Here is a 19069-nt window from a genome sequence, read left to right on the forward strand (position 1 = left end):
AGGCATATTCAAAACTGAGGTCTAACAGTGCCGCTGAGTGGGGTGATGCTCAGCATCCTTGTTGCAGCCCAGTGAGACTCACACAAGTGTCTCAAGCATATTGAATCAAAGCTGGAAAATGGAGATCTGGGGAAGCCACTTTGCTGAGATGTTCCCTTCACTTTCTTCTCTGTATAAGCTGTCAGCTGCAGGGGAGGTGTGGGTGGTAAATGGGCAGAAAATCTGATACTGCATGAAAATGTGTTAGGGCAGGCTGAAATTACACCCCTTTTTATTACTCTGCCTCTAACACAATGGGAAATGGGGATATACTGCATTGTGTAAAACAGAGTTTCATCTTGCCCCTTGCTCAGAGCTGCTGGCAAAGCCATGGAGTGCCTGATGATGAACATGTCCCCTCATGGTCCCAGCTGTGTCTTTGCACAGCCAGATCGTGGACTGCCAACTCTTGCTTCTTTTATGCAGTATAAATAATGAACTAAAAAGGCTGATGCTTTCACAAATGATTTAGAAACTTTATTCCCCTGAAGCTCAAAGAAAAACAGGCTGTTAAATTGCTGTATAACTCATGGAAATATTGTCCCTTTGACATTAGTGGGTTGTATTAAGTAAATATCCTGGAGGTGTTAGCCTTACAGTCAGTGGGACTTTGGCTTCTAAATGCCTTTGTGGCTCCATTGAGACAGGCTTTGTAGAAAGAGTTAATACCTTCTACTAAAGCAAAGCATATCTAAGGAAAGGAGAAGAGGCTATGGGGTATATAAGCCATTCTTCTGGTCATCTGTATTGTGATTCTAGACCTTAGTTTCAAAGTGATATATGAGCCAGTCAAAATGTCACTCAGTGAAAAGATTTACGATGTCTGACTTCTCTCTCCCCCTCCTTTTTTAGTGCTGGTGTAAATCAGAAGTGATTCAGTGGAACTAGACTCTGTCAAAGTGTCCAAGAGACACGGGCAGTGCAGTATATTACTGGTCCTTGCTTGAAGAGAGACAGTAACTCTTACTTTCTCAGTCCATCTTGAAAGATGTTGGACAACCCTTAGCTCTCTGTCCTTCGTTTTTCTCTAGTGATCTCAAAATAGACAAAAGTCGATAACTCTGGCATAAAAAAACTCAACAAAGTGCCCTTTGACTGGAAGATGGAAGCTGAAGAATTTCTTTAGAAATACTGTACTCTACTAAATAAAGCCATGGCTATTTTTATCAAATACTGGCATTTTGTAAGCTTAATTATCTTCATTCTGCACATAGAAATCAAAATGATACTTGTTGGCAGGATGGACCTAAAATAAAATCTAGTTTCTGTACCGACAGCTGTGAATGATTTAGACGAACCAACTTTTTTCCTTTTTTCCTCTTTTTTTTTTTCCCTTAAAGCAATTATAGATATGTTCTGTGACCTGCCCTTATCTTTCTCTGGCTTGTCTGTGTACTGCAAGGCTTGTCACAGGCTGCGTGGGCCTCTGCTAGCCGTGCATGCACAGGCTGCAGGGCTGAATGCAAGCTCTGAAGCTGTGTCCTACCTTGTTGCCAGGGAACAGTGACGAAGAAGTGCCTCAGCTAAACTTGAATTTTGGATCCATGCAAGGAGCTGCTTATGTGGCCTTGGGCAAGCAATTTGTGTGGGGTTAGATTTCGCTATTCCAGTATCAGGCTCTCAGTAGTCAAGACTCCGACTTTGGTTTGATGGAGGACTCTGCCTATGGGGGGGGAGAGCAGAAGAGGGAGACTGATCCACTGTTTTTGACATTTGTCTAAAAATGGGACAAACCTCCCACTGGGGATGTCTCTCCAACCATAGTGTGAGCCCAGCTGGCTACCTTAGACCACCACCTAACATCTGGAATTCTGTGGGACTGCAAGAGCATCTGAGCTCTGTGTTAATCCCTGTCTGAGTAAGATATAATCTCTGAAGTCTCCACAGTTATCATCAAGGCATCTCTCTGTGTTTGGTGTTATGTGACATGGAGCTGCAGTGTCAAGATTTTTTTTTTGCACATCCTTAAATTTTTGAGGGTTGTTGGACCTTAGCTTTGAAGGTATGAAGGATTCTTCCCTCTCCCTTGCTACACTTCTGCAGACCATTCAAAGTACTTTATGGTCACAGTCAGTCCTTATCTCCAAGAATTACTGACCTGAGCCACTCTCTGAGGATCCTTTTCTTTAAAGGTGCCAGGAAGGGAACTTTTTCCAGCAGCAGAGATGTCGTGTTAGTGGATGGGTCACGGCACCCATCACCCAAAGGTGTCAGTAGCCAAATAAATCAAGATGAGTAACAGCAAGCAGATGACTAGTTTGTGGCACAAAGTTTATTTTGGAGTAAACACAGTGAAAATCTGCCTTGAGGAGCCTGGGAGGTGGGACCTGCAGCTAGAACAGCTTCTTTCCAGAATCATGTGATCCTGGTGGGATGATTCTTTAGCTGTAAGTGCACGTTCTGCATGTAAGTGAGTGCATCTTGGTCTAAAGGATTTCATGTGTCCTCTTTCTTCATTGGTGAAGGTAACTGGATACATTATGAGGAGAGGCTGACACAGATGGTGTTGTTCAGCCTGGAGAAAAGAAGGCTCTGGGGACAACTTAGAACACCTTCCAGTATATAAAGGAGGTCTAAAGAAAAGCTGGAGAGGGGTTGTTTACAAAGGTATGCAGTGATAAGACAAGGGGGGTGTGGATTCGATGGCCTGGCATGTTGGATCCACAGAGATGCAGAGCTTTAAACTGAAAGAGGGCAGGTTTAGATTAGGTATTAGGAAGAAGTTCTTTACTGTGCTGAAACATTGGAAGAGGTTTCCCAGAGAAGTTGTGGATGCTCCATTCCTGAAAGTTCAAGGACAAGTTGGATGGGGATCTCAGTGATCTGGTCTAGTGGGAGGTATCCCTGACCATGGCAAAAACCTTGGAACAAGGTGATCTTTAACATCCCTTCCAACCCAAACCATTGTATAGTTTTGGGTGAGAAGGTGAATCATCAGTTCACAACTGATTTCAGGTCAAGCAAGTTTTCCTCAATGGGAGAATTAAGAGACTACTTTTCTTGTAGACATTTCATTTCAGATTCTCTTCTATTTGATTTAAAGCCATTTCATTCCACCAAAGGGGAAATGCTTTTCTGGTCTCCTCTGATGAACTAAAGCCGAAAGATTTCTTCTGTCGATGCTTTGACAGTTTTCTGAAGCATCTACCTTAGCTTTGATCTCCTTCTCTCCTCTCCTTATTAATTTTTAACACTTGTTAAAAGATTTGTTCTATTTGTGAGTTGTGAGAAGGTGTCTTAATTTATAGCCAGCTCAAGTATATCTTGCTGTAATTTCAAAGTGTAATTTTTTCCCCTTCAAGAATTTAATTCACATCCTCAGCTACCATACAGCAGCATAACTACTTTGAATCTTATAAAACTCTTGATATGCACTTGACAAGGCTTCTGACCTTGCTAGTTATGGAACTAAGAGCTGATTTCTCACCAAGAACTTCGTATCTAAAAAAGTTCTCTGTCAACTATAGCAAAAAAATCTTGGATTTTAATAGAGGAGGAGAAAAACCCACTTTTGTTTATCAGGAACCGAGATTGCAAGAAATACCAAGTTATCAATATTGAATAGGCAAATAAGTAATTTTTATCCAGAAAATATATTAATGTACAACTTTCTTTTTGGAAAACAGCAAAGTTTTCTGCCAGCCTCTCAAATGTTCTGTTTTTGAAACTTGTGATAGCTGTTTCTCTTCTGCTTATGGTTTTTTAATACTGAAAGCAAACAACCTTGCCTGGAATACTAGTAGTATCCAGACTTGACTATGACCCATGGAGGAGATTCACAATGTTAACAGGAACATTCCTTGAGAGAGTCCTCATTTTAGTTTTGTTTATTTATGTGCATAAAGTGATCGTATTTTTGTCTCCTGTCCCAACCCTTCAGTAAAGATGAGAAATTTGGGGGTTTGTTTTTTCCATGCGTTTCAGCTGAAAAATTCTGGAGATCACAGTACAACATGCAGCACTTTTGACCATCTTAACTGCAATAAAGCCAAGACAGGGATGAAGGGGTAAACAGGGTACAGTTTCAGGCTGTAGTCTGAAGGGTGGCTTGCTGCCATTTTATTACCAACATTTTAGTACCAATTCAATCAATTTTTACTGGAGAAAATATTTTTTGATCTGTGCAATGGACAAAATTTCTCTAAGGTTCCTCAGCTCAATTAAGACCTGTGCTGCCACTGAGATACCTTGTTCTAAAAGAGCAACGATGAAATACATAGGACATGGTCCAAGAGACAGTGCATCAGATCCTGTGGGAAGAGCATCAGAGCCCCTGTGAGGGGGTCTGGACTGACTCCATGCTCCTGCATCTCAGTGGCCTCTCTCAAAGGAGAATTTGGCATTTGCAGGTAACATTTGACATAAGGTGCATTCCCTGGGCAGTGGATGTAGGGTTAAAACAGCAGGAGCAGACTCTCTTGTCCTGCCACCTATGGCTGATCAGGGAAGTGCTTTAAAGATGATTTTCAGCTGTAAAATTCACATCAAGACTTCACCAGTTCCCCTGCTTTCTTCTTCCCTCCCCCCTATTTTCTTTTCTCTCTCTCTTTTTAAATTTTTTTTATTTCCCCTGGTCTGTGATATTTGATATCAAAGAGCTTTTGTTGAAATGCAGCTTTCTTTCACACCCTCAGCCTTTGCTTTTTTTCCCTCCCCCAAACTCAGGACATTGAATGCCCAAATCCTTCTTTTGGGAACAAGGCACTTGCTGGTGTATGGTTACTAGAGCATCACAAATGCACAATTCACCCATCTGGGGCTCTGCTTGCTTTAGCCCATGTCCAGAGCCTATTAACCCTCTCCATCTATTCCAAGGCTCCAGTGGGTGCTCAGTGGCTGAAAAGAAAGAGCTTTAAATACCCCAATGTAGTGTCTTGTTTGGCTAAAATTGTTTGACATGTCGGAGCCTTCTTTTTTGGGGGGCCAGAAACCGTCTGTCAGCATCTGTTCATAAAAGGTGACTTTGAGATCCAGTTGTGCTGCTCTCTGCTAATCTGGGTTGCAAATAATTTCCTTTGGAGCGTGTTAAAAGTGTTCATGCAAATCTGGATGCAATATACTTGCCATTGCTCTCACAGGACTCCACAACCACCTCTCTTTTCTACCTCAGCAGACAGAGACACAGGACAGTTTGGATCTAGAGAGAGAAACCTTTCACGTTCCACTGACTTCCCCTCCATCCTTCCTCAGGCATATTTTGGCAGTTTCTGTTGGATCCTATTTGGTGACACAAGATTTTTTTGCTTGTGCATCCCTCAGTCTGAACTCCCATGTACAGTCACCTCCAATCTACCATTTAGCCACAAAATATGTTGTTTCATCCCTCTTCTGCTCAAAGCTTTGTGTGTCACTGTTTTTGCTTTCTTCTTTTGTAAGTTCTTTTCTTCTCTCATCTCTGCTGTTTTGCTCTGTATAATGGGTTTCTATTGCTTCACAGAGTGGGGGGAGAAAACTACTTTTCCCACATGCAGATCCTTTCAAAAAATGCTTGTTGTTGGTCTGGTCTCATCACAGCCATGGAATTTAAATACTCTGCTAATTTCAGACAGCAGCTAATTTCATGACATCTAGACAATAAAAGTATATCAAGACTGAAGTAGGTGCATTTCATAAAACTGTTTTCCTAGAAAGAAAATCCTCATGTATCCTGTAATTTATGCATTTTTAATGGATCCCTTTCGAAAATCTTCACATTTAGGAGCATAAAACTTTTTATTCTCCTCATACCAAGCACAATAATGCTCCAAGGAAATCACAATGATTATACGTTGTTGCAGTGAGCACATCTATACTTATTGACATTTGCTAATTAAATTTGTTCAAATAGGCAAGGTCTCCCCTGAAGAAGGTACAGAGTAAATGTGGGCTTGAGAGGGAGGAATTGTTGGGCGGGATATGATAATTATTTGTTTCTTGTGATCTATTTAAAAGGCAACCAAAACCAAAATAATTTGTAGAAGGCTTTGAAATGCAAAATGTCCCCCTATCAATGGGCCTAGGATCTGCCTTGAACAAGATGGAGAATCCCAGCTTTGCGTATCCTGTAAAGTTAAAACTGTGGGATGTCTGGATTTCAGCCTGGGTGCAGATGTAAGATCTATACTGACAAAAGCAAGCTGAATCACTTAACATTATCTTCCACAATGAGCACCAGGAGGAAAGATCCTGTTTCCTGTGGTGTTATTATTGATCAGCAATTTCATATCAAAGCAGTTCATAGTAAAGCTGTAAGAAACAAACATTGTTTTTCTTTCTTGTTCAAGAAAGGTACAGTTTTGACTGCATTTGTTGCCCTTAAATATACGTTTTGAGAAATTTTGAAAGTGGTGAAATATCTCTTTTGATTGTTTCCATAAGAGATGAAAAATTCTTTCTCAGGCATGACACTCAACTGGGGTAAAAGCAACAGCACTTGCAGGCGCACAATCTTCATCTTACTCTCCATTTTATTTTCAACTATTACAACTTCTCTTCTTTTGCTCTTCTCACTGAGATATGAGCCCTGGAGTCACCATCAGGCTCAGCTGGAAAAGCATATTTCTTTCTCCCACATTTAGGGACTGCAGACTGTGACATCACCTCAGCAAGTCTGAGTGAAATCCTCATTTTTTTCTAGGCAATAAATGCATTACATACATTTCCAAAGGGATTCTCAAAGCTGTTTTAGGACAATAAACAGTGTTCCATTCAGCCTCTTTCTGATGAAAGTATCATCTCCATTTTTTGTGGAGCAGCAGAGTGTCTGTGAGCTCTCACAAAGCCAAGTGACACTCATTAGAAAAGGAATTTCATGTAAAGTGTATTTTCAAATGACAACACCTTCATCTTACTGTTGTCCTGACAAGGCATCACTCATGTTGCAGCAGACCCGTTGTATGTTCAGCAGTTCTTGGGGAAGCCTCAGCCTTTCTATTCTGTCCAGTCTTAGTTGTCTCCACCTGAACAAACTATAGCATAGAAAAACACGGAGCTTTGGAACATGGGTCAGCTATGTCATGTGCTTTTTTAGGATGAAATTAATTTGAGATTGTATTTCTAGTTAAAAGGGAAGCTAAATAACAGCCATTTACACGAGTGAGTGGTCTGATGAATAGCGTGCAAGTTGTCTTTGTCTCCCTACCATCTAGGACATGTCCAATATAGTTCAATATGTAATTTCTCTTGAGCTACGCACAGCTAGTCAGTGCTTTTTCAAGTCTCTTGTTACCTCCTGTCAATATGGAGAGCCAATAGAATTTATGTCCAAGAGTAATATTTCCTGTGCAAAAAAAATGTATCTGACTAAGCCTGTGAAGTCTGCTCTCTGTAAACTAGGACAAAAGACATGTCCATTTTAGCAATAATATATTGTTGGAACATTCCCTACATCTTGAGTGTTGCCACAATTTACTAGCCTAATCTGATTACTTCAGATTCATGAATTGAAGCAGAGGGGCAGGCACTTTTCTCTCTGGTGATCAGAGGGAGCTCAACAGCTATGAGAGCTGGACTGACAGGAACATCATGACACTCAGCCAAGTGAAAATGCAAAGTCCTGCACGTGGGGAAGAATAACCCCATGTGCCAGTATCTGTCATGTCTGACCATCTAGAAAGCAGTTGTGCAGAAAAGGGATGTCCTGGTGGACACCAAGGTGACCATGTGCCAGCACATGCCCTTGCAGCAAGGCAGGCCAGCAACCTGCCAGGTCACATTAAAGCAGGTCAAGAGGGATGATCCTTCCCCCCTGCTCAGCACTGGGGAGATGCATCTGGAGTACTGTGCCCAGTTCTGGGCTCCCCAGTACAAGGGTGATAGGGACACACTGAAGAGAATCCAGCAGAAGAGCATGAAGGTGATGAAGGGACTGGAGTATTCATCATATGAGGAGAAACTGAGAGAGTTGGGACTGTTCAGCCTGGAGAAGAGAAGGCTCAGGGTGGGTCTTATAAGTTTGTGTAAATACCTGATGGGACGGACTGAAGAAGAGGGAGCTAGGCTCTTCTCCATGTTTCCCAGTGAGAGGACAAGGCAATAGGCAAACACTGAACCACAGAAAATTGTTAGATATTTAAGAGAAATCTTTTTTAGCTGTGGGGGTGACTGAGCACAGGCACAGGTTGCCATGAGAAGTTGTGGAGTCTCCCTTCTTGGAGATATTCAGAACCCAACAGGATATGGCCCTGAGCAACCTGCTGTAGGTGGCCCTGCTTTAAACAGCAGGTTGGGCAAGATCATCTTCAGAGATGTCTTTCCACCTTAAGCATCCTGTGCTGTGATGAGCAAAGGTGACAAGGTGACATGGCCAACTTTGGCAGCCTGGTGAGTGCATACACTGATACTTTAGTTCTCTTTCAGGAGCAAACTTCTGGGGCTTGCACTGGCAGTCCTGCCCCTCTGAGACGTAGGACCTGGAGTCAGGTGATCTGATTCCTTCTGGACTTCCTATGGAAGCTATGGATGGAACCCTCCATGCATGACAAATGTGACAGTATCGGTGTTCAGGATCAAGCTTTGCAGGCTGCAGGTGCCTTTGCTGCATCTAAAGACTGCATGGAATACTCTTCTTGTTTGACTAAAATTAATAGTTTTTGAGAACTCCTTTGGAAACTTGTCTCATGCAACCATTGCCTAGAAAAAAACAGAATTTCACCCTGTGTCAGGGGATGATTTATGCCACAGAGCACTGTGCTGCCTGTAACTTACTTCATTGTTTTAACTCCTCTGCAACCTGCTTTCAGCTGGTCCTGCTGAGTGTGCCCTGCATAGCAAATCAATCTATACAGAGCTTTACATTCCATAGGGACAAAGGCTGGAGACATTCCAATGCATAAAAGAATATAGAGTTAAACCTTCCTCTCTACATATTAGATACTCTCCATTTATTCACTGGAGCCCAAAGTGCAGCAGGTAGTACAGGGAGAACTCCAGCAATTTTTGTTGCCAGATTATTTTATGAGGATTAATGAACAGGGAAGTGAACAGGAGAGCTCAGCAATCTGTTAAATCAGGGTGTTCAGGCCTGTTTGTAACAAGCAAACAGGTCTGGGGACAAAGTGATACAGATGAGAGGTGTTAAGATACATTCACTGATTTCAGAGATTTGCAAACAAAATTCCTGCTGTGTGATCTGTCATTCATTTTCATTATGGATTACAACCAGCAGTAGAAGACACCTTTGGAGGATACTGTGAGGAACTGTTTTATTATACTGACAGAGTGAAATGCAAACCCTGTGGACAGAAATAAGCTGTTTCATTTTAAACTTGGAGTAAGCAGTGGAGAGAAATCTTCAAGGTTTTGTTTGGTTTTCTTGGTTTTTTTTGTTTGCTTGTCTTGTTTTTGTTTTCTTTTTTGCAAGCATCTCTAATGTTAAAAGCTTGAAACTACATGAAACATGAGCCTCTCTTTTTAAAAAAGGACTTGTTTATGTGAAATATCAAAATTGTTTCTTCTTGCTGCAAACCAAACTGCTTGCTATAACATTTGCAAGACATTTTTTGAGAGTAAAAAAAGATTGAAATTGAAATAATGTATTTTGTGTCTCTGACACTAAATACTGCTTCCCTAGCAGCTAGGAAGGTAATAGTTAACAGAAGCAGTTTATAGCTATATCTATGCTGGAATAATGACATGTCATAAACTCATAGAATATCTTGAATTGGAAGGTACCTACAAGGATCATCAAGTCCAGTTCCTGGCCTGGAGTCAATGGTCAGGCATGGGCAGTAAAGGGCCATTCCTTGATTGCACCATATAAATGGAAGTGGACTGTTTCTTCACTCTAGTTGTAGTCTAGGAAGGGGTAGGACAGCCTCTTTTAAGGACTGTTCTATAGCAGAAGGAATCAGAGCCCCACCAGGTGCATGTACAAGGCAATTTCTTCCTTTCATTAGATGGTGATCTTATTTTGGGTAGAAACATGTTCTGAATTCCAAATTATTTAATTCCTTAGCTCAGAGAGGGAAGGTTTATTAACTGATGCCTGGGAATGTGGTGATTTCTTGTCTGTTTACATCATCCTTTAAGCAATTTCAAATGATACATCACACTATCTTCTCTCACTAGTGAATAGAGGCCCCTTTTCTTATGGATTTATCAGACTGACTTTGTCCTTCATCTTTCAGATGAGACCATGGTATTAGGACTATTGTGGGCCAATGTTGGCTCATGTGCTGCTTTTCAGTGATGTGGTATAGATATAACTGACTATTTTCTGCTTCCCTTTTTCTGCACAATAAGCAGAGTTATTTTGACAGCTATCTGATTTTTTTCTATCATTCAGTGTTTTTAATGTTCATATAGAATTTGCAAACAAATTCAGGCACAAGTGGCTTATGACTGTTATTGATACTTGCTTTCAAAAAACACCTCTTGAAATAAAATCAGTTATATGGTCAAAAAACCATTAATTTCACGAGGTGGATGATGGAATTCTTCCTTTATGGCACTTTAGTTCAATGATGCAAATATATAGACTAATATATTTGTGTGTGTGTAGATGCTTATTTCAAAATGAAGAATTTTTACTGCCAACTGTACCAAAGCAATATGTTAAGGTTGTAAAATAGGGAATTATTCCCATGTAATTAATTTTTCATTGCTGTACATGCCTATATGTGCTTTATTGCCTCTTCAGTAGGCAGAACGAAAAATACACACAGTTTTACCTATGGGCAATTCAACACAGTAATGAGACTCTTCAGGTGTGAAAATTCATCTCTCTTCCTTCTCACTCCCCATCACACAAATGGGAACTGACTCCTGCTGAGTTGGTGGCCCAAAGTTGGTTCTTCACAAGGGAGAGAATGAACCAGGGTGTTTGTCTGCAAATAGTTCTGTATTGTTACATATGTTGAATGAGGTACTTTGGCAGACAAAAATCAAAGCAGCCCTTTACACCTGCTTGAACACTGATCTCCTCTAAATTCAAGCCTCTCTTTATGCTTGTTGATGTATATGCTATGTATAGATGATGATAAATAAATATGATCTATTTTTTATTCCTTTGAGTTCAGATCTCAGGTTACCTGTATCGGGTAATAAACAGAGGGAACTGTGTTTCAGCAAGTGTCTGAATCACTTGCTGCAGAGAAGTGCTGTTGACCCATTTTGTAAGAGATGTATTCAAATAAGGTCACAGCAGGCTTGCGTGACCTATGGGAGTCCCTGTAGGTTGAACTGTCTTTGCTGACTGCTTTGAACTCATACTATGTTGATTTGAATGCCATCTGCAGATTTAACATAGTTTTCAGAAGACAATTTAACTTCTTCAATACTATTTTTGTGTGAAGAACAATGTTTAATTTCACAGAGGAATCATTTCACAGAGAAAGATGGAAAATGTTAACCTTTAAAAGCATAATGATTTATTACACTAATTTGTTGCAAACTTCCACTGATTAGCATCAGGGGCTGATGGAGCTGTTACATTCATAGGTCATTGCTGTTACTGGATATGCTGAAGTTTCTAGACACGTCCTTGGAAACTGGACACAAAGATAAGGTCGACAGAGGTGACTTATAGAACTGCCCATGCATGGGCATTCCTACCTTCCTCTGATGTGCCTGGTATCCAGCACAATGAAACAATAGGTTTGTGTTATGATCGATGGTTGATCTTAACAAGCAAAGTGTTTCTAGTTTCCTTTGTTATCTTCTTCTTTTGCTGAAGTAAAGAAAACAGTACTCTGTCTGCTGTTTTCTACAGTACTCTGTCTACAGTACTCTACCATGTAAAATAGATAACATCGTTTTCAGGTATAGCCTCCCAGAGAAATTATATAAATTTCTTTATGTGTTTAGCTGTTATTTATAGGAAATCTTTGAAACAGATTTAATATTGCTGTAGCATCTGTCTCTCCCTCAAATTCTCCATGCCTTGCTGCAGACCTCAGATGCAGCATTGCCTGTTCCCCAGGTGGATGGGGCTGATTCCAAACCCTGATCATATTTCCATTTGCACTTGTAAGGAGTGGCAGTTCATCTATCAATCACACCCTGCCACCTTGTCTCTCTTTAGAAGTCAAGTCTTTGATACCTCTTTCCAAGTAAGCCCATGGGAACTCTGAAAACCCTTCTTTGAATATGCCCAGAGGATACTTGAGATTTTTTTATTGTGCTTCATTGCCCAAATGGAAAAACTATCTAACAGATGATCATATATACCTTCGACAGATTACCAACTCTGGTCTGCCATTCTCCATTTCCACATGACCTTTTCAAGAAAAATCAGGATGTCAGGAACTCTGATGATAATAGCTAGGGGTCTTCCAGCAAGTGAGCTGTTAGGTAAAGTACTTAGTGCAATAACTTTTGTCTAGTCAGTGACAACGATTTAAATGGTCTCTTCTCATCATATTCCTTCCATTTGGATGTCCTAAATCAAGAGAACAAGTTCAAGAGAAAAAAAAAGAGGTAGAAACCCAGTCTCCTTTGACTATGAATAAAGTCTGCATAGTAAATTGGAGCAGCAGGAGGAAGAGAATTTCAATTTGATTTGCAAATTGACTCTCTTCCACTCCCATTTGCAGAAATAAGACCCATATGCCCGGTAAGCAATTGCTGCTCAAGGTAAAGCTCTGCACCAGAGAGGGTTTCTTGGCAGCAAATGAAAGGAGCATTGCCACTCTGTAATGTATGCCAACTCCAATAAATCTGTGGATTAGTTTCCTGGCTGCCACAATTGAGCCAACTCAAAACCATATGGTTCTCCTTTCTTACACATTGCCATTTGAAAGGAGCACGACTGCTTTTCCTCAGACTCATTTTTGTTCTGGGGAGAGGTCCACAACAGTAAGGAAGCATAAAAATGGGAGAAGTCTGTGACTTTATTTACCCCTCTTGCTTAGTCCAGCTGATGGTATGAGATCAGAATTTCATTTTATTTGCCTTCTTGTAATTTCCTTCTGTTTACAGTCTGCCCTCTGGTTCTCTTTATGAATTGGAGTGTGGCACAGCGTGCTCATCTGGCTCCTATATTTGCAAGGAAGAGTCTCTGGGATGTATTCTGAATCATTCTTGTTATAATCCTAGAGAGGCTTATGAAACAGTTTAGTAGTCCTTTGGGGTGAAAATGAGATTTTGGTTCAGGGATATATTATTTACTTTATTTTTCCCAGGTCTCAATGATATGCTCTTACCCATTAAGCACTAACCTCCTTCTGTAAAAATGCTGGAGCCTGGCCCAGCTGTTGCTCTATTACAGGTAGCTCTGGCGTTTGCCAATAGTCTTCATCAGCTGGTGGGACAATCCTCTTGCGTGAGTGAGAGATATAGGATAAAGCAAAAGGAAAAGACCGAGTTACAATGAGGGATGCTTAATCTGTTCATCTGCAAGGCAGGTATATCTCCCTTCTTGAAATCAATCTTTAAAGTCTCTTCTAAACCGAAAGGTTCCTTTCCCATATGTAAATGGCTGCAACTCGGACAGTCGGTGTGGCTGCTACATCAGTAGAGACTGTTGTCAGGATTTGTGAGACTCCCACTGGGACACCTAGACAGAAAATATATTCCCTCTTGAGCTATCATAGTTTAAAACCTTTTATCTTAATGCTACTAGAATTGACAATTCAAATTCAAAGTCTGTATTGAGTCCCAGTCCTTAGTGGTCTAACTTTTTTGGGTAGTGTTTTATCTACTTTAGTTCTGTTGGGGGTTTTTTTGGTTGGTTGGTTTCTTTTGTTTGATTTTTTTTTTTTTGTGAGAGAAGCTTATCCTAAATCTTGATACCAAGATAATCTCCAGGCCAAATATACCTATACAAGAAAATTACTTACTCCCATTTCCAGATTCCTGCGTTTGAAATAAAGCCTCTTTATAGCAACGTAAGTGTTTCCACATTGAAGGGCTTGTACACTTCTGCCGAAATCAATACCATTAAAGCAGTTCAATGCTTTTATGGAGACAAAAGTGTTCTTTAGAGAGGCAGCAAAACATTTCATTTAACTTTCTGTGTTTTCACCAGGTAATCACTGTGCAAACCAATTTTTGTTTTGCCTGGGTAGTGTCTCTCCTCTCACCTCTCATTTTGTTGTTGTTGATTTCTGTTTTCAGACTGATCAAGATGTATGACTTTACAGAACTCTTTCACTCCTTCATATAGTAGGGAAATAACTGTAGATTTCTAATTTTTTTCCCTCTCTCACCCATGGTTTTGTAAATGAACTAAGTAACAACTTAACCTCTTTCCAAGCAGTGTAATAGAGTCGGAGGAGGCTTAGAAGGTAAAGTGGAAGAAGACACCACAGCTTTGATTCTCCTGGAAGGCAATTTTACTCAGTCAGAGCCTAAACTAAGTACCCAAATCCTCCTTTGTATACAGTAGGTTTATATTTGTCCAAAGTGCTCAGTCTAAAATACATCTTTTTTCCAGCAAGAAATAGCTTTTTCCTTCTGTTGTCTGATACCATCTTATGAACTTGAGCCCTAGACTCACCAGAAGATTGCCTTTGGCTGTACAGATGTTTGCATTTCTGTGGTTTGTCACTAGACTTGCAGTTTTGGACAGAGCTACAAAGTCAGTGATGCTTTATCTGAGGATCCTGATGGAAAAGGGATGATCTTGAGCTGAGGATGCTGGAATGGGCCTGCATCCTGTTTCTGCCACCAGATGCCTGTATGGTCTCTGTCAATTTTACATCGTTTCCTTTTTCTCAGTATTTGCTAGTATTAGTTGACCTTTCTCAGCTTATACTGCAAGCCTATAGGAGAAACAGTTGCTCACTCCTCTACATGGATCTTGTACACACAGGTCCCAGCTGGGGCTTTTATTTTGCTACAAAAATACACATTTGCCTTTACTATTTCCCCTTGGTCACTCACAACTAAAGCTCACAGCAAATCCTTAAACAAGTACTGAAACTGAAGACCAAGATGGTCTGAACTTGTGTGTCTTGGACACCCCAAAAGGGGGGAAAAAATAGTAAATGAGGAGAACTTTGATAAGTGAAATAACAGCATAAAAAACTAAGCATGTGAAAAGTGGGTGACAACACAGAGAGTGGGCAAGTCAAAGTGCTCTGGAAAAAGACTGGGGGTCTGGCCTTGCTGGATGCCCTTGCCAGCTCTGCGGTACCAGTGGGGTCTCAACCTCCTACCAGGAACAGACCTGGGGCAGAAGTTGGAATCATTTGAGCCCCAGACTCAGTTTTGCAGAAACTGATTAATTTTAGTTGTCCTCGTTCCATCTCCAGGTGCGGGGGGAAGAGTGAGGCAGGCAACTCCTCTTGAATGCAAATTTTCTCTATAAAATGGAGCATCCCTCTGCAAACCTGCCTCCTCTAGAGTCCTTTCCTGCACCACTAACGCATCCTGTTACTTGGTTAATTCAGGCAGTGAGGTACCAACCCTCCCCCATTGTGCACATCAGAGCTGTTATCACTTCCCCAGGGACAACCTATTGCTTTGGGGCAGATAAACTCTTTAAGGCAAATGTATGGGACCAAATCCATAACTCTGGTGCAATTCCATTGAAGTCACTGGGGTCTTACACCTGAGAGAGATGTGAAGCTTACTTCATAGAGGCAGATTTTGCTACCTCTTCCTTTCATTTACCTCACTATGAATCTGAAATAAGCTCCTCTGCTCATGACTTATTTATGTTGAGCCACACATTTAAACTCTGGGGTTGCTTTTTTTTAAAACATGGTGTCCTTTTACACTATTGTTCCTACTGGAAACACTCAAATGATTAGCCAGCAAAAGGAAACCGTTGTGGGACAGCATCAACTGATACTCTCCTTTCTCCCACTAAAGCACCACAAAGGGTCTGCACAGTTTGGATTGCTTTTTATCCCTTAGCTCTCCAAGGAGGAAACTTTCATCATTAATGGTGTATGTTAAAAGGGAACAGCATCCTGCAAAGCTGTCCTTACAACTCTAAACACAGATTTGTCTCAGCATCATTGAAATGCCCTCAGCTGATCTCAGAGTGTATTTTTCTTACTATAGGGGATTTTGCAGGTAAAACAAACAGTTGAGGAGACACAGAGAGACAGAGTCAAAAGCAACCTTTAGGTCTCCTGTTGTCTGTGAACTTGCAAAGTGGGAGTCTTTCATTGCCCTTTCCTTCCATCCAAGCTCACATAGATATTGCCTTAAAGAGGAATATTTCTCTTCAAGAGGAGACAAATAAATATGGAAGAGAAGTGAAACCAGGGTCATATGTGTGAATATGAAGAGAGGCTTCTGGGTACAAGTGCATGGCTGTGCATGGATGTGATCTCCTTGATCGCCATTCAAAGTTCAAATTCAGCAGCCTTCTCCAACCAAGCAAAACCCCACAATCCCTCCCACCAACCCTCCCTTCTCAGGAGTCAGCTCATTTGGAAGGAGTTTTTTTGTGCTCCACTTTTGCAATTTGGGCAGAGCTATTTCAGGAGCTAAAATGAAATTTAACTACACTCCAGAGCCATAAGAAATGTAGTGTCTTTCCCTGAGAGTGCCCCAAAGGTACCGTTTGTCTCAACACTTTCTTCTGAAGAGATATCTCCCAAAAAGTATCAGAACAAAACTGCTCAAGCCAGGTGTCTGTAAAACATTCTATAAACTGGCCTGGATTCATCAGGGCTACAGTAAGCCTTGGGGTGGTTGTTAGCATATGTTATTTGTGTGTTTTAAAGTTGTTAAAAGTCTTCCAGGTGTCTCCTAAATAATGGTTTGTGCCCTAGCAATGTCATACCATTGGACCACAAGTTGTCTGCTGCTTGGCAACATACAGGAAAGAGAAACAACAGTGAAAAAGGGGTTTTTTCCTGAACAAATCATCAAGTATTGCCATGGACAACAGGACAGGAATGAGTTCTGTGATGTATAAGCCAGGATGAAGTCTTATCAAATCCATTCTGAGGTTTAGCATGGAGGAGATATTTTTTAGCAGAAAGGTGGGACAGACAAGAGCAGAAATTTGGACAAGCAGGTGGGATGAGACTTGGGAAATAAGAAGGAAGACAGATTTCTTCAGAAGTTCAGTACTTTGAACAAAACTGGAAGCTTGGTAGGTTTTTATTATCAGTGCTTAACTAGGTTCATTTGGATGCTGAGCAGTGAAAACATCTGACCCTATGTAGTCTCCACAATATATGTGCTCACATGTGTGCTATTTGTCTCAACACCTTGTATTACCAGAGGAGAGAAACAGATGTTTCAAAGACCTGACTCATCTCATCCCAATTTAGCTAAAATAGGACGAGATGGTTCATGACCTAAACACTTCTGATTCCATTAAGAGAACAGGGAGCCTGAACAGCCAGCTTGGATCAGGTGTCTCAGCTGGGAACATCCTTTTCTAACCTTGTGCTGCAAAATTGTGTTTTCTTACTTCAGCATAATTTGTGGAGAAAGCTGGGCTTTGAGTACCCTGGCTTGTTCCATAGGCCACAGGGACTACTTTAAATGTGTGCAATGCACACTTTAAATAATGACATTTGTATTTACACATGACTCTGGGAAATAGCTTTATCTCATCCTTTAAATGCCCCTCTCTATAAGAAGCTGCATCTTTGCTGACAAAGAGGAGATTTAGTGGGTGTTTAGTGTAACTGATTATCTGCTGATTCAATCAATTATGTGAACCTGGAGCCAAAGAGAACATTATGTGGTTTTATGCTGGTATGGCAGCTGCTCTGCTGCTCGACCCTGTGACATGTTTGCTATCTGGTGTAAATATTTGCATCTGTCAGAGAAACCTGGCCTGTCCCCTACTGCCAAATTATTCTGCTACAGAGACTGAAATCTTCCTTATTAGTTTGCATAAAAGCAAGCACAACCTGTTCAGAATTCAGGTGGAATAAATTGACTGGACAGGAAAAAAGAAATCTTTAGAAAAAAAATAAATGCGGCAATATTCCAATAATACAGATGGAAAGGTTTCTGAGGTGGAGAGTATTCAAAGCCTGCTCTTGCCTTTAGTAGCCTTTCCATTCTGTCTTTACATAGTTACCTTTTGTACTGAAGCTGTTTTCCCAGTTGCATGGATGTAAAAGCAAAGAAAATGAGGCTGACAGTGATTCTGTGTGGAGTAAATTGCAAAGGCAGGTATCGACAAGAAAAACGACGAGCAATTCTGCGTCAGAAAGGCCCTGGAAAATGAAATTCCTTCTCTGCAGCAAGTAGTTCTCTCCCTACAGAATAAACTGCACAGCCACGCAGGGGACCCAGCCAGCTGCTTCAGGGACAGTGACCTTTCCCAGGTGCTGACTGACACTTTACAGACACTTTAACACAGCAATTCTTAATGTGTTTCACTTCAGCCACCTGGAGAGTGGGGGAGAAATTTCATATATATATATATATATATATTCATATATAGCTACTGTATATACTTGCTTTGGGCTTACTGTCACCCACCAAACAAGAGAACAACCAAATGCACTTCCTCCAGGGACTTGTTAATGTCTGGGTTTGGAAGGAGCACAGCTCGAGTGTTCCTTCCGGCTTAACCTGGATGGTTGAGGTTAAGGATGAGCCTGACCTCGTCCTTCCTGCCTGACCTCATCCTCCCTGCTGCCTGAAGAGCAATGGAGATCACAGGAGCTCTGTCCCAGGTGTCCTTCCCAGCACTGCTGGAGCTCCCTGATGCTCAGGTGATGCTCCACAGACCTTGCTTTCAACAACAGAGGGCTGGTGGCACTGGCACCGCCCACGGCAGGATGAGAAGAGCAGCCCTCACATCACCTGGCTGCAGGAGGACCACCTCAGGCCTTATTGGAGGCACAGCCCTTAGGAAGCTGTGTCCTCGCTTTTCCTAATAAGAAGCAACAGCTTCCAGAGCTGACATTTCCAAGGATCTGATTCCACTGGCAAAAATCACGGCAGTTCCTCAAACTTGTTTGAAGTGGTTGTGCCTGATTGAGATGGGATGCATGGACTCAGCATGCCTGAGCAGGCAGTGCCAGGTGAACTGGGACTTGTGCTGTGGGCTGACACAGGACAGCTGGCAATTTTGGCAGCTCACCACTGCAAAATGGCTTGTCTGTCTCTTGCTTCCTTCACTCTGTCTATCTGTCTGTCTGCCCTCATAGTGTCTCAGGCTGTAAATCCTTTAAGTGAG

The 19069-nt window shown here is 41.4% G+C and overlaps 1 protein-coding gene across 3 annotated transcripts in view; it reads left to right on the plus strand.

The window, feature by feature from the left end:
* The window catches only part of FRMD4A (FERM domain containing 4A), a 366759-nt gene that overhangs the window by 23771 nt on the left and 323919 nt on the right, over nt 1–19069 (plus strand). The window lies entirely within an intron of this gene.

This window comes from Pseudopipra pipra, chromosome 5 (assembly GCF_036250125.1).
Source record: "Pseudopipra pipra isolate bDixPip1 chromosome 5, bDixPip1.hap1, whole genome shotgun sequence".
NCBI classification, from domain to species: Eukaryota; Metazoa; Chordata; class Aves; order Passeriformes; family Pipridae; genus Pseudopipra; species Pseudopipra pipra.